The 27,477-nt window shown below is 37.7% G+C and overlaps 1 protein-coding gene across 4 annotated transcripts in view; it reads left to right on the top strand.

Moving 5' to 3' along the window:
* TBC1D5 (TBC1 domain family member 5) overlaps positions 1,201-27,477 on the top strand; it is a 546,905-nt gene continuing 520,628 nt past the window's right edge. For 3 of the 4 annotated variants that reach the window (XM_021069681.1, XM_021069680.1, XM_021069682.1), the window contains exon 1: positions 1,201-1,415. The gene's annotated coding sequence lies outside the window, so the exon portion shown is untranslated. The remainder of the gene's footprint in view (positions 1,416-27,477) is intronic. The other variant, XM_021069679.1, reaches the window with a different exon arrangement.

The raw sequence follows: 27,477 nt of genomic DNA, 5'->3' as shown, positions 1-27,477 counted from the left end.
TTGCTAGTTCCATTTCTTGAAAATCATCTCAATAGTCACTAGTTTAACAGTGATGATGACTGGCCTAGACAGGGCTACCAGTTAGTAAATTTTTACATTTCAGCTGTTTTCTTTGATTAAATCTGGCCAGAGGCTCTCAAACTGTCTGGCTTCTGCAACAAAAAAGCCCAACCAAAAGCAAGGGAATCTTCCTGTGAAGGGGAGGGTTTATCTGTTTGTGAACGTAGGTCTCTCACACAGGGCCCTTCCTTTGAAGCTAGCTAAACTTTGGAAATTTGACCTTTCTCTGTCTTGGTGTCCTTTTTCTGGACTCAACAGTATCAATTGCCATTGGGCTCTTTGTGAAGATAGGTTAATAAAAGACCATAAATCTTTTTAACTGGGTGAAGCATTTACCACTGTAATTACCATTACCACTCAGAGGTTTCCACATTGGGGAAACAAGCAACAATAGTCTACTGTGCATGGGTTACAGGGAGTCTTAAACCATGATTAAGCAGAGGTGGAGGACCACAAGGCACAGGGTAGTCATTGCCTGCGTTCTGACAGTCCTCAGACCTTTGCCGAGATACTCATAATATCGCATACTGCCCTAGGTTATGAGTAACATAAAATCCTAGTACTGTGGGTTTGTGAAAAGCAACTGTTAGATATTACCTCTCCATGGATTATACTAAAGTAGGTCTGCACAGAATGCTAACGACTCCCCCAAAGCAGAGTGGGGGTACTTTTCACAGAAGATGTGACAAATTAGCTGGGTCTTGAAGCATGAATAGGAGTCAGCTGCCACAGTGCCATTTCACAAGCAACAAGGAAATGTAAATTCTTAAGCAGGAGGGCCAGCCTCTCAGGAGGTCCTACCCTAGGAATTTGGTCGCTAATGTGGTGGTCTAAGACCCTGGGGCAGAGTCCCAGCCTCCAGCTCTGGCCTGGCGCAGAAGGAGCGCGGAAAGAGAGGAACACGGGAAGGAGGGGGAGGAAGGGAAAGAAAAAGGCCCCCCGCGCATGCGCTCTGGCGGTAGCGGCCGAGGGCTCGGCCCGCGGTCCCTTCCCCGCCTCGCGACTCGCGGGGCCCCACTGCCTAGCCCGAGAGCGAGCGCGTCGCGCCCGCGCAGTCTCTGGGCCCCGGCGGGCGCCTGCGCACTAGCGTCCCGGGCGCGCGAGCCGCGGGGTTATTAGAGGTGGAGCGCGGGGAGGGCGCGCAGCAAGGGCGGCCGCCGTTACGGCGCGGGCGTGGTCACGTGGCCGTCGGTCACCGCTGCCACCGCCCCCTCCCGCCCTGTTCTCTTTCTGGTCGGGTCGGGCCCGGCCGGCACCACGAGCGCCCTGCAGAGACTGAGGGAGAGAGAAAGAGGAGGGGAGGAGGAGGAGGAGGATTCAGGGAGTAGGAGCTGGGGAGCCCTCCCGCGCCACAGGTAAAACAAGATAATGATGATGATGATACTCGTTAAGCAGCCGGGGCCCCCTCAGCGCCCCCGCCTTCCTCCAGTGCAGCCCCCACATGCAGTCGCTCCCGCCCCGGCCTCCCGCCAGCCTCCCAGGACGAGTCCCGCCTCCCCTCGCGCCGCCGCCGCCTTTGGGGCAGGCCTGAGGTGTAGACGCCGCCGCCGCCGCCGTGGAAGGGGACGCAGCGCCCCCCGCGTGTGCGCCTCCCTGGCCGGCGGGGGCTTGGGTGGCGGGAGGGGAGGCTCTCCAGCTCCAAGGCGGCGGGGCCGGGGGCTGCTCCCCAGCCCTCCTGCCTTCCTTTCGGGGTCTGGGTTGCAAGGCCGGCTGCGGCAAGAAGGCAGAACCTGGTGGCGGGACTGGAGCTTCACTTCCTACTTGGTAGATTTCCCTGTTCATTTCAGCCCCAGGCGCACGCTTCCTTCGCGGGCCGGAAGCCAAACGGGCCCGGAATCCCCAAACCTTTTCAAATGCTTTCTTTAGAGGAGCCTTTCACTTTTCAGGAAAAAAAGTGACCTTGTTTGAGTACGTCTTAAGTTTTTTCACCTGTAAGAACATGCAAGTTGAGGCCTTTCAGGAGATAAGGAAAACTTTGCAGAGGATGAACAGTGATTTTTTTTTTTAACCCCCCTTCCTGTTTTTCCTGGAAAAAGGAACACAGACCTCCAAAACAGTTTTCTTATTCTACAAGGGACCTGGAGTTTTGTTCGGTACTTGTTATTATGGAGTCTTAGTTCGAGGCTATGATCTCTGTTTTAAGTTCACATCCTTTAGATTTTTTTTCTGAATAATGATTTTCTGGAAAGAGTTTCACTTGTCAACTCTGAATTCTAACTGCCCAAATTTTAGAATGAAGGTTGCACACCTTTGGGTAGGATTGCCCTGAAATTTATAGACCCAGTCATTCTTTTGAATTCCTTGTACTACAAAATATAGTTCCAATATATTACATGGCCCCCATTTATTATTGGTGTGTGCTGTTACACAAAATACTGACTTAAAAGCAGGAAGCATTAAATGTAGCCGTTGAAAATAAACCTTTGAACATCTTTGGTATCAGTGGTAAATTCTTTTATGTGTCGGCTAATTCTTTTAAGGAGCTTTTCTGATTCCAAGTCTTGGTCTTGGTGATTTTCATATCTTATCTCTAAAGTCAATTGTAAAGTAGAGCATTTTTAATTTTTACAACTGTCTGCAATAGAGACCTGTAGGGCAGGGCTTCTCAAACTTGCTTATGCATAGGAATCCCTTGGGGCTTCTATTTAAAAATGCAAATTCTGATCTGTAGATCTGTAATGCAGCCTGAAAATCTGTATTTCTTACAAGCTCCTACGTGCTGCTGGTTAAGAAATGATCTTTGGGTAGCATGCATGTAGACTGCTTGTGTGCTAAGAAATAAAATGATGATGTGTCAGTGAACAAGTGCCTTTTAAGAATTCACTTAGGGTGTAGAAGTGGCTCAAGAGGCAAAGATGGCAGGGAACTGAGATCGCTTGCTTTAGGGAAATCCCTTATGCAGAATAAACCTAGTCCAGGTTCCAGGGGAGGGAATAGGGGAACTGGGGAACTCCCTCATCTAGGAAGCCTGCAGGTACCACCTGCACATGCTATGTGTTATCTTCATCAGTTGGCCTGTGACTTTTCATGGAAGTTTGATGTACTTCTTGCTGAAGGACTTGCTCAGCAATGGGTAGTTGGATTTTATCAACATAAAGTCTATGAATCATCCTGTCTTGAATGAAAGTTTCTTTTATTGGTAAAAGTATTGAGTATGTTCTCTTTCTGTCTCTCGCTCCAGTGCAGCCTCAATTGAGTAGTGCATGCCCTAAGCCTTGGAAGCAAACTTGTAAACAATTTAGGGTTTTCACCTGTTGATTTTTTCCTAAATTAAAAAAAAAATTATAAATGGGAGAGTTTGCATTTAAAAAACAATGTTGAAAAGTTTAAAAGTGTCACATGTAACTTCATAATATACTTTATGTACATAAAAATGATTGTACGTAAATTTTGAAAAACTTTATGGAAGTGTAACATCAACTCCTTTTAGCACTGTCATTTGTGTAGTCTTTATTCCAGTCCTTTACCATAGTTTTTTTCATGTTAAGTAACAGTACTTTTTTTTCCTTCCAGTTTCTTTGAGATATAATTGGTATATAGCACTTCGTAAGTTTAAGGTGCACAGCGTAATGATTTGACATACATCATGAAATGATTATCACAGTGAGTGCAGTGAACATCTGTCATCTCCTATAGGTACAGAATTAAAGAGAAAACATTTTTTTCCTGTGATGAGTACTCTTAGGATTTATTTGCTTGATAACTTTCCTGTATAAAGTAAAACAGTGTTACTTACGTTTATCATGTTGTGCAGTACATACCTAGTACTTATTTATCTTTTAACTGGAAGCTTGTAGCTTTTGTCTACATTTAACTCCTCCTCCCTGCACCCCTGGCTCTATTAACCACAGATTTGATATCTTCTTCTGTGAGTTTGTTTCTGAAGTGTATAATTGACCCACAAGACTGTTAGTTCCTATTACACAACATAATGATTTGATATTTGTATACATTTCAAAATGATCACCATGATAAATCTAGTTATGATATGTTACCCTACAAAGATATTAATTACATGGTTGTTGACTAATTCCCCACACCGTACATTTCATATCTGTGATTCCTTTATTTTGCAACTGGAAATTTGTACTTTTTATTCGCCTTCACCTATTTCATTCCTCTCCCACCACTCTCCTCTCTAGCAACTGCCTATTCTTTGCATCTATAAATCTATTCCTATTTTGTTATGTTGTTCATTTATTTTTTTTAGATTCTACATATAAGTGAACTCATACATTATTTGTCTTTCTTACTCATTTCACCTGGCATAATACCTTTTAGTTCCAACCATGTTGCTGCAAATAGCATTATTTCATTTTTTTCATGACTGAATAGTATTCTCGTGGTGTGTGTGTGTGTGTGTGTGTGTGTGTGCATGCCACATCTTCTTTATCCAGTCATCTATTTATGAGCACTTAAGTTTCTTTTATATCTCAGCTATTGTAAATAATGTTGCAGTGAATATAGAGCTGCATATATCTTTTCTAGGTAGTGTTTTTGTTTTCTTCAGATAAAAGCACAGGAGTGGAATTGTTGGATCTTTTGGTAACTTTATTTTTAATTTTTTGAGGAATCTCCATGTTGTTTTCCATGGCGGCAACACCAGTTTACATTCCCACCAGTAATGCCCAAGAGTTCCCTTTTCTCCACATCCTGATCAACACTTATTTTGTTATCTTTGATAATAGTCATCCTGACTGGTGTGAAGTAATCACTGTGGTTTTGATTTGCATTTCTCTGATAATTAGTAATATTGAGCATCTTTTTAAATGCACCTGTTGGCCATCTAAATCTTCTTTGGGAAAAGAGATCCTCTATTCAGATCACCTTTGCATTTTTCAGTCAGGTTGTTTGTTTTTTGATGCTGAATTGTGTGGGTTCTTTTTATATTTTGGGTATTAACCTCTTATCAGAGGTATGATTTGTAAATATCTTCTTTCATTCAGTAGGTGGCCTTTTTATTTTATTGATCCTTTGCTGTGTAGAATCTTTTAAGTTTGATGTCCCATTTGTTAATTTCTGCTTTTATTTCCCTTGTCTGAGGAGACACATCCAACAAAATATTACTAAGATTGATGTTAATGAGCTTATTGCCTGTGTGTTCTTCAAGAAGTTTTATGGCTTCAGGTCAACTTAATCCTTTTTGAATTTATTTTTGTGCATGATATGAGAGAGTAGTCCAGCTTGATTCTTTTGTATATAGCTGTCTAGTTTCCCCAATTGTCTTTTCCACAAAGTATATTTTCACCTCTTTTGTTGTAGACTAATTGCCCATATAAGTGTGGGTTTATTTCTGGGCTGTTTTGTTCCATTAATGTATATGTCTGTTTTGTGACAGTACCATCATGTTTTGATTACTGTAGCTTTGTGGTATAGTTTGAAATGAGGAAGTATGATACCTCCAAGTCTACTTTCTCAAAACTATTCTGGGTATTTGGGGTCTTTTTTGTTTCCAAATAAATGTTAAAATTATTTGACCTAGTTCTGTGAAAAATACAGAATTCTGTATTTTTACTGTTGCTGTTTGTTTTGTTTTTGCCACCCCATGGCATATGGAGTTCCTGGGCCAGGGATCAGATCTGAGCTGCATTTGTGACCTTCTCCACAGCTGTGGCAACGCCTGATCCTTTAATCCACTGTGCTGGGCCTGGGATGGGAACCTCTGTCCTGGCAATGCAGAGGTATCACCAATTGTGTTCTACCACAATGGGAACTCTGCCACTGTATTTTGATTGCATTGAATCTGTAGATTGCCTTGGGTAGTATAGGTCATTTTAACAATATTAGTTCTTCCAGCCCTTGAACACAATATATCTTTCCATCTGTTTGTGTTGTCTTCAATTTTTTTCATCAATATCTTATAGTTTTCTTGGTCCAGCTTTTTTAACTCCTTAGTTGGATTTACTCCTCCGTATTTTATTCTTTTTGATGTGACAATAAATAGGATTAATTACTTAATTTTTCCTTCTGATAATTTGTTGTTAGTGTATAGAATGCAGTAGATTTTGGCATGTTAATTTGTATCCTGTGACTTAGCCAAACTCATTGATGAATTCTAGTACTTCTTTGGTGGCATTTTTAGGGTTTCTTATGTATAATAAACACCATGTCATCTACAAACAATGACAGTTTTCCTTTTTCCTTTTCAATTTGGATTCCTTTTATTTTGTTTTTCCTTGTCTGATTGCTGCGGCTAAGACTTCTGATACTACGTTGAATTAAAGAGTCAAAGATTAGGCATCCTTGTCTTGTTCCTGATCTTAGAGGAGATGCTGTCAGCTTTTCACCGTTGTGTCTTTTGGCTGTGGGCTTGTCATTATTATTGTCATTATTATAGCCTTTATTGTGTTGAAGTATATTTCTTCTATATCCACTTTATTGAGAGTTGGATTCAATGTAAAATGTATGTTGAATTTTGCAAAAGTTTTTTCTGTATCTACTGAGATGATTATATGATTTTTATTCTTCTGTTTGTTAATTTGGTGTATCACAGTGATTAATTTGTGGATATTGAGCCATCCTGCAACTCTGGAATAATCCCACTTGTTTGTGGTGGATGATCCTTTTTATATACTGTTGAATTTGGTTTGGTAATATTTTGTTGAGGATTTTTGAATCTGTGTTCATTAGGGATATTACCCTGTAATTTTCTCTTTTTTATGTGATGTTTTTATATGGTTTTGGTGTCACAGTGATGAACCATAGAATGAGTTTGGAAGCATTCCTTCTCTGCAATTTTTTGGAATAGTTTAAGAAAAGAATAGATGATAACTGTTTGCTAATTTTTGGTAGAATTCACTGTGAAGCCATTTGGTCCTGGACTTTTGTTTTTTGGGAGTTGATTACCGATTCAATTTCATTACTTATAATTGATCTGTTCATATTTTCTATTTCTTGCTCAGTCCTGGGAGACAGTACCTTTCTAGGAATTTGTCCGTTTCTTCTATGTTGTCCTTTTATTTGCATATAATTGTTTGAGATAATTGCTTATGATTCTTTGTATTTTTGTAATATTAAATGTAACTTTTTCCTTTCTGATTTTATTGATTTGGCTCCTCACTTTTTTCTTTATGCATTGACTAAAGGTTTATCAATTTTATCTCTTCAAAAAACTGTCTCCTAGTTTCATTGATCTTTCTATTTTTTAAATCTCTTTTTTCTGTTCTGATCTTTATGATTTCTTTCCTTCTACTAACTTTACAGTTTTTCTTTCTTTGGCTTCTTTAGGTGTAAGATTAGGTTGCTTACTTGAGATTTTTTTGTTTGTGAAATAGGCTTGTATCAGTATAAACTTTTTTCTTAGAACTGCTTTTGTTCCATCCTGTTGATTTTGGGTAATCGTGTTTTTGTTTTCATTTATCTCCATTTTTTTTTACTTCTTCAGTGAAATATATTTCTTCAGTGGTGGTTAAGAAGTATATTGTTTAGCCTCCATGTACTTGTGTTTTTGCAGTTTTTTCCTAGTAGTTGATTTCTTTTTTTAACTGAACTGTAGTTGATTTACAGTACACACACATACATATGTACATACATACATATATACACACAGTTTATCGGATTCTCTTCCTTAAAGATTATTAGAAAATACTGAGTATAGTTTCATGTGCTGTATATACACTTGTAATTGATTTGTGCTCACATAGTGTTGTGATTGGAAAAGATGCTTGATTTGATTTCAGTTATCTTAAATTTACTGAGACTTGTTTTATGGCTTAGCATGTGATCTTTCCTGAAGAATGTTCCATGTGCTTTTAAAGGAGTGTATTTTCTGCTGCTTCGGGGTGGAATACTTTATATATCAATTGGGTTCATCTGGTCTAATGTGTCATTGAAGGCCTTATTGATTTTCTGTCTGGATGATCTGTCCATTGATTTACATGGGTGTTAAAGGCCTCTCCTGTTACTGTGTTACTGTCATTTTTCCCTTTTATATCTTTATTTACTTTATAGTTTTAGGTGGTCCTAAGTTTTGTGCCTATACATTTACAATTGTTATATCTTCTCATTGGATTAATTCCTTTATTATGTGATGTTCTTTCTTGTAACAGTTTTTGTGTTAAAGTCAATTTTTTTCTGATATAAGTATTGCACCTTGGCTTTCTTTTGATTCCATTTGCATGGAATACCTTTTTCCATCCCTTCATTTTCAGTCTTTTGATCTGAAGAGAGTCTCTTTAAGCAGCATATGTGTGGGTCTCATTTTTTGTGTCCATTCAGCCACTCTTTGTTTTTGATTGAAGCATTTAGTCCAAGTACATTTAAAGTAATTGTTGATAAGTGTGTAGTTGTTGTCATTTTGTATTTGTTTTCTGGTTGTTTTCATAATTCTTTTTTGTTGCCTTTTTTTTTTTGCTCTTTTCTCTTATTTGATGACTAGCTTTAGTGTTATTTTTGGATTCCTTCTCTTTTTTGCATTGTATTCTAGATTTTTGGTTTGCGACTAACATGAGGTTGTGTATGTATAAATGCTTATCACATATATATAATTTTAAGTTGATGTCCTTTTAGGCTCACATATGTTTTAATGAGCCTGCATTTTTACCTCATCCCCCTCCCCAAGTTTATTGTTTTTGATGCTATATATTACCCTTTTTGTTTTGTGTATCCCTTAGTTACTCGTAATAGATATAGATGATTTTGCAGTTTTTGCTTTTTACTTTTTACTAGCTTTATAAGTGGTTGAGTTACATTTTCACTGTATATTTGCCTTTACTAATGAGATTTTTCCTTTTGTAATTTTTGTAGTTTTAGTTGTGGTCTTTTATTTTTTGCTTAGACAAATACAGACCAGGGGCCAGCTATGCTTGGGTCTACCTGCTGATAGGTGGAGTTGGGGCCCAGGGGCTTTCAGAACTAGTTCTGGGCTACTGGTGGATGAGCCAGGTTCTAGGTTCTCCACTACAGGACCTTGGGTGTCTTGGAGCTGGTATTTGCCCACTGGTGGGGATGGGGGCAGTTTCAGACACATTCAGCTGTGGGGTCCAGGTTGTTCTGAAGTTGATGTTGATCTGCTGGTGGATGGGGCCAGGGCCCAAGGGGTCCTGAGGTTGGTACCCACCCACTGGTGGCTGAGTCCAGGTCCTGGGGCCACTTGTGGGTGGATTTGTGCCAGGCACTCTTCTGGGCACTTTATTTTTTAATTTTTATTATTGCTTTTTAGGGCTGCACCCTTGGCAAATGGGAGTTCTCAGGCTCGGGTCGAATCCGAGCCTCAGCTGCAGGCCTACGCCACAGCCACAGCAACTCGGGATCCAAGCTGCACCTGCAACCTACATTACAGCTCATAGCAATGCTGGATCCCTGACCTACTGAGCGAGGCCAGGTATTGAACCCGCATCCTCATGGATACTAGTCAGATTTATTTCCTCTTTGCCACAATGGGAATTCCAGCACGTCATGTATTTTAACTGATGTAATCCTCACAATAGCCTTTAAGGAAACTGGTGCAGAGAGAGGGTTAAAATCACATTCCAACACGGAGCTGGGATTCTGGCTGACTCCAGAGTCTACACTTCTAACAGTCTTTTTGTTGCTGATTTTTAGAAGAAAATAAATGAATGACACTCTTTTAAATCCCCTTTTCCTAGTATTTTTTTAGAATTTTTGGCTTTTAAAATTCAAATTTGTTATTCTTCTTTTTAAAAAATTACCCTCATTTTATTCTATTTCAAAAATGAAGAACTACCCAAATGCTTGTAATCTTTTCTGAATAAGATATTAAAATTTGCAGTGGTTTATTTTCTTTGTGATTGGTTGCTGAACTCGTCTCTAAATCTGCATGTCACTCTAAAAAGTGAAAGTAGTATCTGTTTCCTTTGAACCTGCAAATTTTCAGTCCTTCATTTCCTGCCCACACCTACCTACTCCCACTTTCCATGGTAGATTTCCTCATATTCATTCTGTGTTTGTTATTCTAACATTTAGGATTTTGAGGGAAATTGACTGGGTACTGACTTATTTGGCCGGCAAAGATGATAAGAAACTAAGCCTTGGTCATTATTATCATATTTAACATGGAGAAAGTAAGAATGTCAGTCATAGAATAACAAATGTTATTTTTTGTTGAATAATTTGTTTTTCATTAAAAATATCATTTGGGGGTTCCTGCACTGGCTCAGTAGGTTACGAACCTGACCAGTATCCATGAGGATAAAGGTTTGATCCTTGGCCTTGCTCAGAGGGTTAAGGATCTGGCATTGCTGTGAGCTGTGGTGTATGCCGCATCTGTGGCTCGGATCCCACATTGCTGTGGCTGTGGTATAGGCTGGCAGCTGCAGTTCTAATTCAACCCCTAGCCTGGGAACTTCCATATGCAGCAGATGCAGCCCTAAAAAGCCAAAAAAAAAAAAAAAAAAAAAGTCATCTGTCCTATCCTCTTTTTGTCTCAGACCACTGAAATTTGGTCATGTATCAATACCAGTCTGAGGAATGGTGCCTGTATATCTGGGGGGACAGATCATTAGCATGGCGTGATATGCAGTGTGTACTAGAATTTGAGGATTGGGAGGTTGTGGATGGGGGCAGTTAGGGGAGGGGAAGTGTGCAGGGGAGGGCCTGTTGCTGATTACAATGGCATTAATTTCTGTTAACTGGGGTAATAGTGAGTTTGGGAAGGGAGTCAATATAATACCAAATCTGTGTTGTGATGTTTTCTCTATGCTTATTCTCTATTGTGATGTCTCTTATAATCCTATGCTGGCCAGTTACTTTTTATTTTTTTTAATTTATTTTTTATTACTCAAATGAATTTATCACATCTGTAGTTGTATAGTGATCATAACAATCTGATTTCACAGGATTTCCATCCCACAGCCCAAGCACATCCCCCCACCCCCCAAACTGTCTCCTCCGGAGACCATAAGTTTTTCAATGTCTGTGAGTCAGCATCTGTTCTGCAAAGAAGTTCAGTCTGTCCTTTTTTCAGATTCCACATGTCAGTGAAAGCATTTGATGTTGGTGTCTCATTGTATGGCTGACTTCACTTAGCATGATAGTTTCTAGGTCCATCCATGTTGCAAAAAATGCCAGTATTTCATTCTTTTTAATGGCTGAGTAATATTCCATTGTGTATATGAACCACATCTTCTTGACACTTAGGTTGTTTCCTTGTTTTGGCTATTGTAAATAGTGTTGCAGTGAACATCAGAATACATGTCTTTGCGAGTCATGGTTTTCTCTTGGATAGATGCCCAGGAGTGGAATTGCTGGATCAAATGGTAGTTCTATGTTTAGTTTTATGAGGAATCTCCCCATACTGTTTTCTGCAGTGGTTGCACCAATTTACAATCCCACCAACAGTGTACTAGGGTTCCTTTTTCTCCACCCCCTCTCCAGCACTTCTTGTTTGTAGACTTTTTGATGATGGCCATTCTGGCTGGTGTAAGGTGGTACCTCATCGTGGTTTTGATTTGCATTTCTCTAATAATGAGTGATGTTGAACATCTTTTCATGTGTTTTTTGGCCATCTACATGTCTTCTTTGGAGAACTGTCTGTTTAGATCTTCTGGCTGGCCAGTTACTTAGTCTCACAGTACCTCACTTTTCTCATCTTTAAAATGAGGATGATTATGACAGAGCATGATAATGTGAGAAAAAAATGTATACATGTATGTGTAATTGGGTAACCATGCTGTACAGTATAAAATTGACAGAACACTATAATCCAGCAATGATGGAAAAAAATGAAAATCATTATATAAAACCAAAAAAGTCCCACCCCCAAATAAAATGAGGATGACATTAGAAACTACCTCACAAAATTGTCTTGAAGATTAAATAAGTGTGTATACCGCTAAATACACATAATATACATATGTTATACCTATGCTGTTCATATTATATGTGTAAATATATAACATACATTACGTATATGCAGTCATCCATTGGTATCTGTGTGGGATTGGTTCCAGAACCCTTAATAGTTACCAAAATCTGTGGATGCTCAAGTCCCTTGTATAAAATGGCAAAGTATTTGCATATAACCTACACATATCCTCCCATGTACTTTGAATCATCTCTAGATTACTTATAATACCTAATGCAATCTAAGTACTGTGTAAATAATGGTTGCCAAAGCCCAGCAAATTCAAGTTTTGCTTTGTTTGGAATTTCTGGAATTTTATTTTTCCTAAATAGTTTTGATTTGTGATTGATTAAATCTGTGGATGCAGAACCCCAGTATATGGAGAGCCAACAGTATGTATACATAAAAGGCTGCTATAGTATCTGACATGTAGTTAATGCTATCATGTAAATATTGGATGTTATGTTCTACTGTTGATGATCTGCAGTGCTTGATCATATCCATGTAATCAAGACTGAGTGTATTTGAATGAGCTTAATGGAAATTGTTTATTTATTTGGTATAAGGCTATATGGGTCAAGAAAGCAAAAAGTTTGTGCTTTTTGGATGAAAATAGAAGATTGGTACAGTAATGCTTTTATCCCTCTGAAGAATTAAGTATGAATAAATATGGTTTGGCAGTTCAGATCTTTCAAAACAGGGAAATAAGGCTGTAGAAGTAATATAAGATGTCTTTGGTGGTGGTGTGAAAGGGTTAGTTTAAAATTTGCAAGTGTAGTGTTATGAAGCTCAGAACAAAATAACCTTTTTCTGAAGGCTTCTCTGACTATAGCTTTTACTTTCCTCAATAGACTTGTTTACCTGTTGAAATAATCCATCTTCTTTGCATCCTCCAACCCTGGGCTGCAGCCCCTTATCTGAAACCTGTGGTGTCATATGTATCTCCAAAGTAAAAAGTTTTCGGAATATAGAAAATTAATATGGTACATATGCTGTGTATCATGCAACCTCCTGTGGCTAGGAGCAATCACTCCCATAATCATACACATTAATTTCCCTACAAAATTATACATATTCACACTAAGTAGAATAAAAAAGGACTATAGAAAGCCTCACATTAGTTAGGCCATGTTTTGCTAACAGAAAATACTTTTTAGTTTTTAGAACTTTTTGGGTTTTTGGAGTTGAAGGTAAGGGATTGGGGTCTGTGTGTGTGTGTGTATTTTTAATATTTTAATATTCATCATAGTGCTTGTCTCCTTGAATAGAGAGCTGGAGTATAGGATTTGTGTATTACCATCTTGTATCTTCAGCATTAGTATAGGGCCGTGTATGTGATAGGTGCTCATTAAATGTCCATTAGTTTGGATGAAAAACATCTAAAGATATTACCATTTACTCATTCTTCTGTGCTGCATGTGGTGTCTGTGGCTCACTCAATAAAAATGGTGGTTGTATATTTATTTTTCTTAACTCTGTTGCCTAGGAAAGATGGTTATTTGATTACTTTTCTTTTTTTTGGCCACACTTGCGGCATATGGAAATTCCTGGGCCAGGGATAGAATCCAAGCTGAAGCTGTGACCTGCATTACTGCTGTGGCAACACCAGATCCTTAACCCACTTAACTGGGCTGGAGATTGAACCCATGCTTCCACAGAGACAATGCTGGATCCTTAACCTGTTGCACCTCAAGGGAAGAGTAACTCCCTTGGGTTACTTTTTTGAAACAGATTTGAAATAGGCATTACAGATGATTGGAAATTTTCATCAATTTTGTATTGACGAGAATGCTTATCTTGACCTTTTTATGGGTCATGAAGTCTACATTTAGAAGAGCTATTTAATTTTTAAAAACTGATTGGATTTAGTTTATGTAATTATGACAAACTAGTTGTGGTTTATCTGTCTAAGGAAAATACTGCTGGGGTGAATATCTTTGGTCAAATAATCACAGTATGATATCTAACTGGCCATTAGAAAAAAAGGTGGTTTTTTTTTTTTTTTCTCCCTGTATTACAAAAAGTAATGCCTAGTGTGGAAATTTTATAAAAAGGAGTGATCAAAAATAATCATCTGGACTATTGGATAGTTCTTAAAGTTCTCCCAAGGGTTATTGTGCTTTGAGAGAGGCCGAAAATAAAGTCAGGTTTGTAGTGTAGGTACTGGTTTATTTTATTTTTTATTTTTTTGTCTTTTTACCTTTTCTAGGGCTGCTCCCACGGCATATGAAGGTTCCCAGGCTAGGGGTCTAATCGGATCTGTAGCTGCCGGCCTACACTGAGCCACAGCGACGTGGGATCCGAGTCGTGTCTGCCACCTACACCACAGCTCACGGTAACGCCGGATCCTTAATCCACTGAGCAAGGCCAGGGATCAAACCTGCAACCTCATGGTTCCTAGTTGGATTCGTTAACCACTGCACCACGACAGAAATTCCAGGTACTGGTTTAGAACGCCAAGTAACATGTGTTGGTTAGCAGGAATGTGTTATGTTTTAGCGTTAATGAACATTTTGTTCCTATGTAAGATTAAAAAGATTGAACCAAGGAGTTCCCGTTGTGGTGCAGTGGTAACGAATCCAAGTAGGAACCATGAGGTGGTGGGTTCGATCCCTGGCCTCACTCAGTAGGTTAAGGATCTGGCGTTGCTGTGAGCTGTGGTATAGGTCCCAGACGTGGCTCAGATCCTGTGTTGCTGTGGCTGTAGTGTAGGCTGGCAGCTGTAGCTCCGATTCAACTGCTAGCCTGGGAAGCTCCATATGCCACGAGTCCGGCCCTAAAAAGCAAAAAAAAAAAAAAGGTCGAACCAAAAGAAATGCTGTCTCTCTTCTATGTAGTTTGTCTTCAGAGTAATTAGATCAGTGAGAAGTAAATTTCCTCTTCTGATATGACCACCTTGGGGGAGATGCACCCACTTTCTGATGGAGTTGGGGTGGTACAACACTGCAAGAAGACTGAGCCCAAGTCACAGTTTCTGGCTGCAGACTAAGCCCAAGTCACAGGTTCTGGCTGTGTATTCTGTTTGCTGATACCCAGTGGGGATCAGAGCCAGCCCCTTTAGAGTTTCCCAGAATGCTACCTTGGAGTTACCAACATTTTACCTCTTGCCAGCTTGGGGTGAGATAGTGGATTGATTGCCCTGGATCCCTGATAGGGTTTAGAGATGAAGGTGAATTTTATAGGAGATGAACAGATGGTACCACTATTTTCTGTTTTTGTCCACTGCATTCATAAACTAGACTTGTTTTTCTTCGTGAAGTCCAAGAGTCTTATGGTAAGAATGCTCATTTTGGAGTTCCTTGGTGACCTAGTGGTTACAAAGTTGGGGTTGTCACTTTGGTGGCTCGGCTTGAATCCCTGACCTGGGAGCTTCTGCATGCCCTGAATGTGGTCCTCCCTTCGTCCCCCAAAAAAAGAAAAAAAAAAGAATGCTCATTTTGATAAATAGATGTATATGGTGTAGGGAGACGAGATAAATTGCCTCCTTTCCCCAATCTTCATTCCTCTTAACTAATTTTAATATCATTGTGCATATATACTGTATATATACTATATATATACTGTAAATCCATGTATATAATAGATACACACCGATAAATGTGTTTATGTGTAGCTAGACCTGTTTTTTTATTTTTTCAAATATAATCCACACTTTATTTTATTTTTGCCTATAAGATTCTGGATAATTTATTTTTTATTTTATTTTTTTTAATTTATTTTTTTCCCACTGTACAGCAAGGGGATCAAGTTACCTTACATGTATACATTTTTTTTTCCCTACCCTTTGTTCTGTTGCAGTATGAGTATCTAGACATAGTTCTCAATGCTACTCAGCAGGATCTCCTTGTAAATCTATTCTAAGTTGTGTCTGATAAGCCCAAGCTCCCAATTCCTCCCACTCCCCTCCCTCTCCCATCAGGCCGCCACAAGTCTATTTTCCAAGTCCATGATTTTCTTTTCTGTGGAGATGTTCATTTGTGCTGGATATTAGATTCCAGTTATAAGTGATATCATATGGTATTTGTCTTTGTCTTTCTGGCTCATTTCACTCAGTATGAGAGTCTCTAGTTCCATCCATGTTGCTGCAAATGGCATTATGTCATTCTTTTTTTAATGGCTGAGTAGTATTCCATTGTGTATATATACCACATCTTCCTAATCCAATCATCTGTTGATGGACATTTGGGTTGTTTCCATGTCCTGGCTACTGTGAATAGTGCTGCAATGAACATGCGGGTGCATGTGTCTCTTTTAAGTAGAGTTTTGTCCGGATAGATGCCCAAGAGTGGGATTGCGGGGTCATATGGAAGTTCTATGTATAGATTTCTAAGGTGTCTCCAAACTGTTCTCCATAGTGGCTGTACCAGTTTACATTCCCACCAGCAGTGCAGGAGGGTTCCCTTTTCTCCACAGCCCCTCCAGCACTTGTTATTTGTGGATTTATGAATGATGGCCATTCTGACTGGTGTGAGGTGATATCTCATGGTAGTTTTGATTTGCATTTCTCTTATAATCAGCGATGTTGAGCATTTTTTCATGTGTTTGCTGGCCATCTGTATATCTTCCTTGGAGAATGGTCTATTCAGGTCTTTTGCCCATTTTTCTGTTGATTGATTGGCTTTTTTGCTGTTGGGTTGTATAAGTTGTTTATATATTCTAGAGATTAAGCCCTTGTCAGTTGCATCATTTGAAACTATTTTCTCCCATTCTGAAAGTTGTCTTTTTGTTTTCTTTTTGGTTTCCTTTGCTGTGCAAAAGCTTTTCAGTTTGATGAGGTCCCATGGGTTTATTTTTGCTCTCATTTCGATTGCTTTGGGAGACTGACCTGAGAAAACATTCATGATGTTGATGTCAGAGAGTGTTCTGCCTATGTTTTCTTCTAGGATTTGATGGTGTCCTGTCGTATATTTAAGTCTTTCAGCCATTTTGAGTTTATTTTTGTGCATGGTGTGGGGGTATGTTCTAGTTTCATTGCTTTGCATGCAGCTGTCCAGGTTTCCCAGCAATGCTTGCTGAATAGACTTTCTTTTTCCCATTTGATGTTCTTGCCTCCCTTGTCAAAGATTAATTGACCATAGGTGTCAGGGTTTATTTCCGGGTTCTCTATTCTGTTCCGTTGGTCTGTCTGTTTTGATACCACTACCACACTGTTTTGATGACTGTGGCTTTGTAATATTTCTTGAAGTCTGGGAGAGTTATGCCTCCCGCTTGGTTTTTGTTTCTCAGGATTGCTTTGGTGATTCTGGGTCTTTTGTTGTTCCATATAAATGTTTGGATTGTTTGTTCTAGTTCTATGAAAAATGTCATGGATAATTTGATAGAGATTGCATTGAATCTGTAGATTGCTTTGGGTAGGATGGCCATTTTTACAATATTGATTTTTCCCAATCCATGAACATGGAATATCTTTCGATTTCTTTACATCTTCTTTGATTTCTTTGATTATAGTTTTATAGTTCTCAGCATATAAGACCTTTACCTCCTTGGTCAGGTGTATTCCGAGGTATTTGATTTTGTGAGGTGCAATTTTAAAAGGTATTGTATTTTTGTATTCCTTTTCTAATATTTCATTGCTGGTATACAGAAATGTGACTGACTTCTGAATGTTAATCTTCTATCCTGCTACTTTGCTGAATTTATTAATCAGTTCAAGTAGTTTTTGGGTTGAGTCCTTAGGGTTTTCTATGTATAGTATCATGTCTGCGTACAGTGACAGTTTGATCTCTTCTCTTCCTATATGGATACCTTTTATTTCTTTTGTTTGTCTAATTGCAGTGGCTAGGACTTCTAAAACTATGCTGAATAGCAGTGGTGAGAGTGGGCATCCCTGTCTTGTTCCAGATTTGAGTGAGAAGGCTTTCAGTTTTTCCCCATTGAGGATTATATTTGCTGTGGGTTTGTCATAAATGGCTTTGATTATATTTAGGAATGTTCCCTCTATACCCACTTTGGCGAGGGTCTTGATCATGAATGGATGTTGGACTTTGTCAAATGCTTTTCCTGCATCTTTTGAGATGATCATATGATTTTTGACTTTTCTTTTGTTAATGTGGTGTATGACGTTGATTGATTTGCGTATGTTGAACCATCCTTGTGAACCTGGGATGAACCCTACCTGTAGACCTGTTTTTCTAAACTAAAAGTAATTCATGTCATTTTGTTGCTTGCATCTTGTTTTTCTTCCTTTTTTTTTTTTTTTTTTCTTTTTAGGATTGCACCCATGGCATATGGAAGTTCTCACGTCAGGGGTCATACTGGAGCTACAACTGCTGGCTTATGCCACAGCCACATCAAGGCCAGATCTGAGCCACATTAGCAACCTACACCACAGCCCACGGCCATGCTCTATTACCCACTGAGCAGGGTCAGGGATTGAACCTGCATCCTCATGGATCCTGGTCAGGTCCATCACTGCAGAGCCACAACAGGAACTCCCTTATTTGGTTTTCATTTAATGTTTTATATTACTACTGTTATTACTCTTGCACATACCTTTTGGTCACTCCATTATTTCAGTGAATGAATGAACTGTAAGTAGTCCTCCATTCTTGGACACCTAGATTGCTCTCAATATTTATGACATGCCATGATACACTGAACATTATTGTAGCTAATATCCTTTGTGCCTATGCATTATTGTTTATTGAGGAAAAATTATGTTGGGTGGAATTAGGTCAAAGATATTTCCATGTTTAATAGTTTTGTTATACTTGGCCAAATTGCCTACCAGAAAGGTTTATTATTTATTTATTTATTTGCCGTTTAGGCCCTATAGCCTAGTGATCTTTTTAAGCCCTTGTCTGATTCCCTTACACTATATTTTAAACCCCTTCAGTGCAGTCACCCTTTGGTATACGTGGAGGGTTGGTTCAGGGACCCCTAACAGATACCAAAAGTCCACACATGTGCCGATCCCTTGCGGCCCCGGATGGAATATGCAGGGAACCCGCTTACATGTGGACCATCTGTGCTCTCCATCACCTATTTCTTAGTCTTATGCCTCCTGCCTCCCATATATTCTGTGATTTCATTATAAAGTACTGAAGTCTTTGAATTTTTAGAGTTGTTTATGATTTTGCTCCCCTCAAAGTTGGAATATTTTCTCTCACTGACTCTTGTTTGGTCTCAGCTTAAATGCTACTGCTTCAGAAAGCTTCCTTAAACCACTAAGTCTGTGTTGTGTCTTTCCTGTTTGGCCAAATAACCTATACCACTTCATAACATTTATTATATATTTTATTTTATTTTATTTTATTTTTTTTATTTTTTTATTTTTTTTGGCTTTTTGCTATTTCTTTGGGCCGCTCCTGCGGCATATGGAGGTTCCCAGGCTAGGGGTCCAATCGGAGCTGTAGCCACCGGCCCACACCAGAGCCACAGCAACGCAGGATCCGAGCCGCGTCTGCAACCTACACCACAGCTCACGGCAACGCCAGATTGTTAACCCACTGAGCAAGGGCAGGGACCGAACCCGCAACCTCATGGTTCCTAGTCGGATTCGCTAACCACTGCGCCACGATGGGAACTCCTATTATATATTTTAACTGTCTTTTTACCTAATAGTCAGTGTCCATCTTTTGACTGCTCTGTGAGCTCTAAAGCCACATACATCAAATTTACTCATACTCCTGGTGCTGTGCCTTTTAAAAGTAGACATCCCATACAGGTACCGTTCTAGGTGCTGAAAATAAGCAGTAAGTAAGAGGCTATTCCAGTTATTAGCTGCTGTGTGATAAGTCACTCCAAACCTCACTAGCTTAAAACAACAGTAATATTTAGTTGCTTATGTTTTTATATACTTTGTATACAACTTGATAGGGAAGGTTTATTTCTGTGCCCCTTAGTGTCAGCTCATTGGAGGTTGTAGTTTCTTTCCACTTCTAAGATGGCTCACTCAACATGGTTGGCATTTAATGCTACATGCTGTCATGGGAACTCGATGTGAGGCCTCTCCATGTAGTCTGGGTATGACTGATGGACTCTGAGAATGAGTGTCCTAAGAACAAACATTCTAAGAGGTAGGAAGTGGAAGCAGGCAGTGCTCTTAAGGATTAGGCTAAAAATTGATGAGTGTTACTTCTGCTGTATTTTTTTTGTTAAATAGACAGTCACTCCACATTCAATGGGAAGAGAATTAAACTCACTCTTCTGGTGGAGAAAGTGACAGAAATGTGTGACCATGTTTAATCCACTACACAGACCTAACAAACAAACAAAAAACTATAGAAATTATTGGATGAGTTTGTCTAGGCTTTCAGTCTCCAAAGAATCATGATAATAATATGATCAGTTTTTAAAAAGTACAATATAAAGTGGAATTTTAAAAAGTAACTGATTACTATTCTTAAACAATAATTATATTTCTTTGTTTTTATTTGTATGGTTTCTTAGTTTTTAAGTTTTAAGTGTGCCTAGAACTCCTTTTTAACTAGTTTTGTGTTTTATTTTTAACTTTTGTATTTCATAAGTCCTCATGCATTGATGTTATATTCCTAAATATATGTCTAGTAGTGAGATTATTGTATTTAAGGGTATGTATAATTTAGATTTTTGATACCTATTGCCAACTTGCCTAATAGATAATATTAATTTGTACCCCAACTTTTAATTCAGGGTATAAATTACATTTGCCTGTAACCTTGCTATCAGAAGGAATTGTAAATCATTGGTTTTTGTTAACCTAATGGTAAAAGTTGATAGGTTGCTTTTATTACTTCTTTAGTGCCTATTTATGTCCTTTGTCCATTTTGGGAGGTGTTTATTTTCTTAATGATTTTGAAGAGCTTTTTGTATGTTATAGATTTTGACTCTATTACATATATTGTAAGTATCCTCAATTTTGTCTTTCAATTTTGCTTATACTTCTAAAAAATTCATATGAAGAATTATTACATTTTTATGTAGTTCCATATATTAGTCTTTTTCTTTATGATTTTCTTTCTTGGCAAAAACAATTTTTTTTGGTTTTTTTTGGGTTTTTTTTTTTGCTTTTTTTAGGGCTGAACCTGCAGTATATGGAAGTTCCTAGGCTAGAGGTCAAATAGGAGCCACAGCTGTCGGCCTATGCCACAGCCACAGCAACACCAGATCACAGCCCATATCTGTGACCTACACCACAGCTCACAGCAACAGCAGATCCTCAGCCCACTGAGCAAGGCCAGGGATTGAACCTTCATTCTCATGGATCCTAGTTAGGTTCATTAACTGCCGAGCCACGAAGGGAACTCTGGCAGAAACAAAGTTGAATTTAGTTCTCCCTTATTTGTTATCTTCTTAAAATTCTGGTCATCTTCTAGGAGTTTGTCAGATATAGAATTTTTGTATATTATGCCTGTTTCTAGTAGGGAAAAATTCGTAGACTAATAAATTCCTTAGTTAAAAAGACGTCTGTTTTGGGCATTAATTTCAGAGTCTTGTCCATCTCTAATTGTTTTAGGATATAAAGGAATTGATATGTTTTGGGGTTTGGAAAATTTTTGTTGTAAACAGTTCCAGAAAATCAAGGTGAATAAAAACAAATTGTTTCTTATTGTCAGTGTTACACTCCCCCACAAAATGAAACTTTTAGTGATTGAAGTATAAAAATAAGCAACCTTTTAAAATTGAAAATAGGATAATATAGTCAACTAGGTTATATGGACAGAGTAACTCCTTGAAAAGAAATACTAGAAAAAAATTTTTTTTTCACCTCTTAAGAGCTAACATGACAATAAGACATCAACAGGCAAAATCTACATGAAAGTAGGAATTCAGGAAAGTAAGCAGAATATTAAAACTGCGTTTCCTTTGAGGATATTTGCCATATTCTAGGGAACTTTTACTTTGGTCTTGAAGGGCTCACAAGGTATAGAAATTAAGGAGGACTTTAAGGAGAACTCCAAGGAGGAGTCTAATAGGAAATTCCTTACTTAAAAAAACTGAGACTCCAAAGAGCTATGTCTATAGAATATGTTTAAACCAAGGTTAAAATCCTTCACATGCTCTTGCTCACAGGAGGATGCAAGAATTGTTTTCTTGGGCCTGAAAAAGATCCCTATTCCTCTTGTTGATTTGCAGCCCATATTCAGTGTCACCTGGGTGCTACAAACCTTATCTTAAGTTGTGAATTTTAAGTGGTTCTAGATTCCTGGGAGAAGCAAATGAAAGTCCTCTCAGGTAGAATACATTTTACCTTTCGTCCTAGGGAATTCCCCCAAATCCTTTTCCCAAGAAATAGATCACAATAGAATATAATGAACCGCTCACGGAAACAAATCCCCATGAATGAGAAGCAGTAGCAAGAGTTAACAGAAGTAGACCCTCAGAAACTTCAGATTTTGGAATTACCAGACAGCAATTATTAAGCAGCTGTTTATTATGTTTACAAAAAGATGGACTACCTGCAGGGGATGAGACATTTAGTAGATTTGAAAAAGACTTGAACAAGACTTCTAGAAATAAAAAATACAAATTATAACAAAAATTCAGTAGGTATACTTAATAGTAGATTAAATACAACTAAAGACAATTAATGAAATTAATGAACTGAACATAGAAATTACTCAGAATGTAGCACAGAAAGACAAGGAAATGGGTAAAAAGAAAGGGATTAAGATGTATAGAACACAGAATGAGAAGGTCTAACAGTATTTAGTTTTCTAATTGTAGAAGAGGGAAATGATGGGAGAGGCAATGTTTGAAGATATAATAGCTAAGGATTTTCCAGAACTAATGAAAAATTCCAGTCCACAAATTGAGTAAGTTCAGAGACATACAAGCAGAATAGCTAAAAGGAAATAAACATCTAGACACATCATAGTGGTACAGAGAGAGCCAGCAACAAAGGGACATCTTAAAAAGTTGGCAGCGAACAAAAGACAGATTACCTTTAAAATAGCCTGGCAGTTACACTGACAGCTCAGGAACAGAAATTGAAGTCAGAAAACAGTGGGAAGGTATCTCAGTGTGCTGGTGAAAAATTGCCAGGTTAGAATTCGATTCCCAGTGAAAAAACATTTCAAGAGTGAAATAATATCAGACAGATTGTAAAATACTATTCTCTGGTTGTGAAGAAAATATATGGATATATTTTCTGATTGGTTCTAGTATTTAGAATGAAGGATTATAATAGAACTAAGCAGTTCCGAGCTTCACGTCGTATTTTCTTAGAAAATTGGTGTGTTTATACTTAGTAAACGGAGATAATGTTTGGCAATTTTTTTACCAATATAATATTCCAACTTTCGGATCTTTGCTCTGTTTAGAATCTTCAATGCTGTAGGAAACTGCAGTGATCAGTGCAAACCTTTAAGTCTTAATCATTAATGTAACTTTTAATATGCATATTTTAAATATTAAAAGTTAAGCCAAGAAGAATTTGAGAAAATTGTATTTTGATATTTGTAAAAATGACTCCTGGAAATGTATTTTATTCCTCAATCCCAAATACAAATTTCTGGAAAAAACAGATAGCAGGAGATAATTTTTTAACCCATGAACAAGGTTAGTATAAAGAGTGTATAGAATGGTGGGAATATCAAACAGCCCTTAAATTGGCCTAATGCACCTAGATTAGAATCTGGCTCCACCTTTTAGTAATTTGGTCTTGGTCAAGTGATTTAACCCTTCTGACACTTAGTTTTCTTATCTGTAAAATGGGGATGCAACTACCTTGCAGGTGTATCGTGGGGAATAATGTTTGTAAAAAGCCGAGTACAGTCTGTGGATCTTAGTGGGTTCCCAACTCATTGTTACTGTTGAGTGACAGAACAGTGAATTAAATCTGGCAAGGAATTTGAAATTGTTTATTGTATAAATGATACAAAGTTGATCATTGTTTTCATGTAAAAGAGTCATGGGTACTGAAAGGAAGAGAAAATTTTTTTGAAGTTAGGAATTGTCAGATTTTGGCTTCTCCTGTTGATTTGGTGGTTAACTTTGCATCAGATCAGCTGTGCTTGCCTTCTACAGGTTAGGCAGCTTTCATCTTCATGGCAGGTAAGAAGGAAAGATCAAATCAGTGACTGCTATATGAAGTTAAAAAGGTTACCAGATGCAACACACACACAATCTGTGTCTCTCCATGTCTATAACTATATGTCTGTATATCTATATATTTATATATCTGTCTCCCAAGGTTAAATAAAGTTTAGGAGTTCTGTCCAAAAAATGGTTATAAACTGTGTGCTTAAAACTTTATGCTTTAGTTTTCAGAAGTTCACTGGCCTCTCATAATTTAAAATAAGAGCTATCAGAGAACTCTAACTACTGTTGTTTGAATTGAAAAATCTAACTTCTAAAAATATTTGGGTCTAGATTTTCCTTTCTCTGCTTTTTATTTATAGTCCACATGAAAGAGAATCTTTTATAATGTGGAATCATATACCTCACAAATTATTTTCTATTTTTTAATTCTTTATTCAGTTTCCCCTCATTGAGTAGGGACAACTATAATATATTAGCTGACTGCATTTTTAAACCACACTTCTTACTTCATAGCAAAATTTAAAAAATTTTATAAGGAAGATAGTTCAGAAGTTTTTTTTTTTGGAACTTGACATCAATTTTAGAATGTTGGTTATGATATATTTGTAGCTTTTGGGTTTATTCAAGTTACAGATACAAAACCAAAAAAAAATCAGAAATTTCTTTCACAAAGTTTAGGATTTTCAATCAAATACTTTGAAAATAAATTGAGTAAAGATAGTGACAACTTTAAATATGCACATGCACAAATACTTTGTATTAAACATATATTTCAATTTTCTTTATTTAGACATTCATTTGATGTAGAAATTGAGCAGCAGCAAATTTTTGTGCAGTTACATCATGTTGGTTTTGTATAGTGCTGCTTTTGATCTTGGGGGCAATCCCTTATAATAAACTTTAAAGAACGTTAAGATTGTACTTTCTAAACTGATATGTTTTGTATTAGTAAAAATACGGGATTAGAAAAGACACTCTATAAAACTCTGGCAGACTTTTTTCCCCATTGTTTACATTTGGCTTTGTATTTCACATACTTAGCTTTGGTTGTTTATATTCCACAGGCTGGTAATTTCTTTTTAACTAGTGGTCGGATGATGTGAAAAAATTATTACATTAAATTTGAGCCTCGGTTTTTTTGTCTTCTATCTCTTCCAATCGTCTATATTTTGAAAATGAGTTTTTTTTTTATGATATCAAGCTCTGTGTGAATCAATGTCATTCTTCATAGAAATAAAACTACTAATATGATGTATAAGAGTTTACTCATATATCTCTTTAGTTCTGTAGTTTGACTTTTTGCAAAACCAAAGAGATTTTTTAGGTAAAATCATGTCTTCACATTCTACAGCACTGTTAAGAACACTGATAGTTTAAACAAAGCAATCCAATTTTAAGTTCATCTCGTTAACACCAGATAAATAGACTTTTCTAGTTCTTTGATTGCTTATATAAAATAAATGCTTTCAGGTTTTATTAGGTTATTTTCATGGTGTTTGCTGAGGAAAACAATGCATTTATGAAATACTAAATGACATTCTAGATTTTGAGTGGAAAACAGCATAGTCTACTCGATAGCATAGTGATGGGGGTGGCTACTATAGAATTTTGCAGAAAGCTTTCAGTTGAAAGCTTGAATTTAGCTTTGAATGTTAGTTATCTTTTAGGAAATTATTCAGGAGATACCATCGTGGCTCAGTGGAAATGAATCTGACCAGCATCCATGAGGACGCAGGTTTGATCCCTGGCCTTGCTCAGTGGGTTAAGGATCTGGTGTTGCCATGAGTTGTGGTGTAGGTTGCAGACGTGGCTTGGATCCCATGTTACTGTGGCTGTGATGTAGGTCAGCGGCTACAGCTGCAACTGGATCCCTAGCCTGGGAACCTCCATTTGCCTCGGGTGCAGCCCTAAAAGACAAAAAAAAAAAAAAAAAAAAAAAAAAAAGAAAAGTTATTCAGAAATCCATGAGATTTGGTGAAAACGAATATTTTTCATAATTGAGTTGATCATATTTATAAATTTCCATATTTGATGATACCAAGGGTTTATTGTTAATATTGTTAGCAGTGATGACATTGTGTTTTTTTGTTTTTTTGTTTTTTTTTTGTCTTTTTAGGGCCTCACCCACTGCATATGGAGGTTCCCAGGCTAGGGTTCGAATCAGCCTATGCCAGAGTCACAGCAATGCCAGATCTGAGCCCCGTCTGCGACCTACACCACAGCTCATGGCAATGCCAGAGCCTTAACCCACTGAGCGAGGCCAGGGATCGAACCTGCAAACTCATGGTTCCTAGTTGGATTCATTTCTGCTGCGCCACAATGGAAACTCCTGACAGTGTGGTTTTGTAAAAAAAAAAAAAAAAAGTCTTTAGTTTTTGTATTTTTTAAGTAAGTTGGGGTAAAATGATAGGAAGCTTGGGATAGGTGAATAAATATAGAAAATTAGATAATTTGAGTCTGGGTCATTTATATAGAATATAATATATTCTTTTGTATATGTTTATGAAGTATTATTGTAAAAAATCAATTACAGGTTACCAGGAGTCAGGGAGGGGGTAATGGGGAGTTTTGTTTCAGTAGGTACAGAGTTTCCATTTGGGATGGTGAAAGGTTCTGAATATGAATCATGGTGTTGGAGCACAACTTGGTGAATGTACTTAATGCTACTGAATTTTACAATTAAAAATGGTTAGAAATGGTAGGATTTAATTTTTATTAAAATGGTGTTTGACCACAATGATGAAAGTACATTAATGAAAATAATCCCCGTGAACCATGTTTAGGGAACCAACCACTTTAGAGAAAACCTAGGGGCATGTGATGTCTTTTTTTCCTCTTTTATTTTTCTTGGTAACTTTTTCTTCTTTCAGTTTGGAGATGAAGAGAAAAAAAGCACTCATGTCCCATTGGCACTTCCTTAATGGGGTTGAGTTCTAGACTGTTGTTCTAATTGCATGTTAGTAGTTTGTGAGGTCAGTTTAGTAGATTCCTTCCAGCATTTAAAAAAATTTTAGACCTTTTGCATCAGTGAGAAATGTTTGTTCATTAATTAGTAATTACAGTCTTTTTGAGGTAAGTCCTTGCAGAGCTTGTATATATTTTTTATTTATTTTTTTATTACTCAAATGAATTTATCACATCTGTAGTTATATAATGATCATAACAATCCAGTTTCACAGAATTTCCATCCCATAACTCAAGCACATCCCGCCACCCCCCAAACTGTCTCCTCCAGAGACCATAAGTTTTTCAATGTCTGTGAGTCAGCATCTGTTCTGCAAAGAAGTTCAGTTTGTGCTTTTTTCAAATTCCACATGTCAGTGAAAGAATTTGATGTTGGTGTCTCATTGTATGGCTGACTTCACTTAGCATGATAGTATCTAGGTCCATCCATGTTGCAAAAATGCTGGTATTTCATTCCTTTTAATGGCTGAGTAATATTCCATTGTATATTTGTACTACATCTTCTTGATCCACTCCTCTGTTGATGGACATTTAGGTTGTTTCCATGTTTTGGCTATTGTAAATAGTGCTGCAATGAACGTCGCAGTACACGTGTCTTTGCGAGTCGTGGCTTTCCCTGGATAGATGCCCAGGAGTGGGATTGCTGGATCAAATGGGAGTTCTATGTTTAGTTTTCTGAGGAATCT

This window comes from Sus scrofa, chromosome 13 (assembly GCF_000003025.6).
Source record: "Sus scrofa isolate TJ Tabasco breed Duroc chromosome 13, Sscrofa11.1, whole genome shotgun sequence".
NCBI lineage: Eukaryota > Metazoa > Chordata > Mammalia > Artiodactyla > Suidae > Sus > Sus scrofa.
The sequence above is the reverse complement of the archived record's forward strand: the minus strand, read 5'-3'. Positions and strand labels throughout refer to the sequence as shown.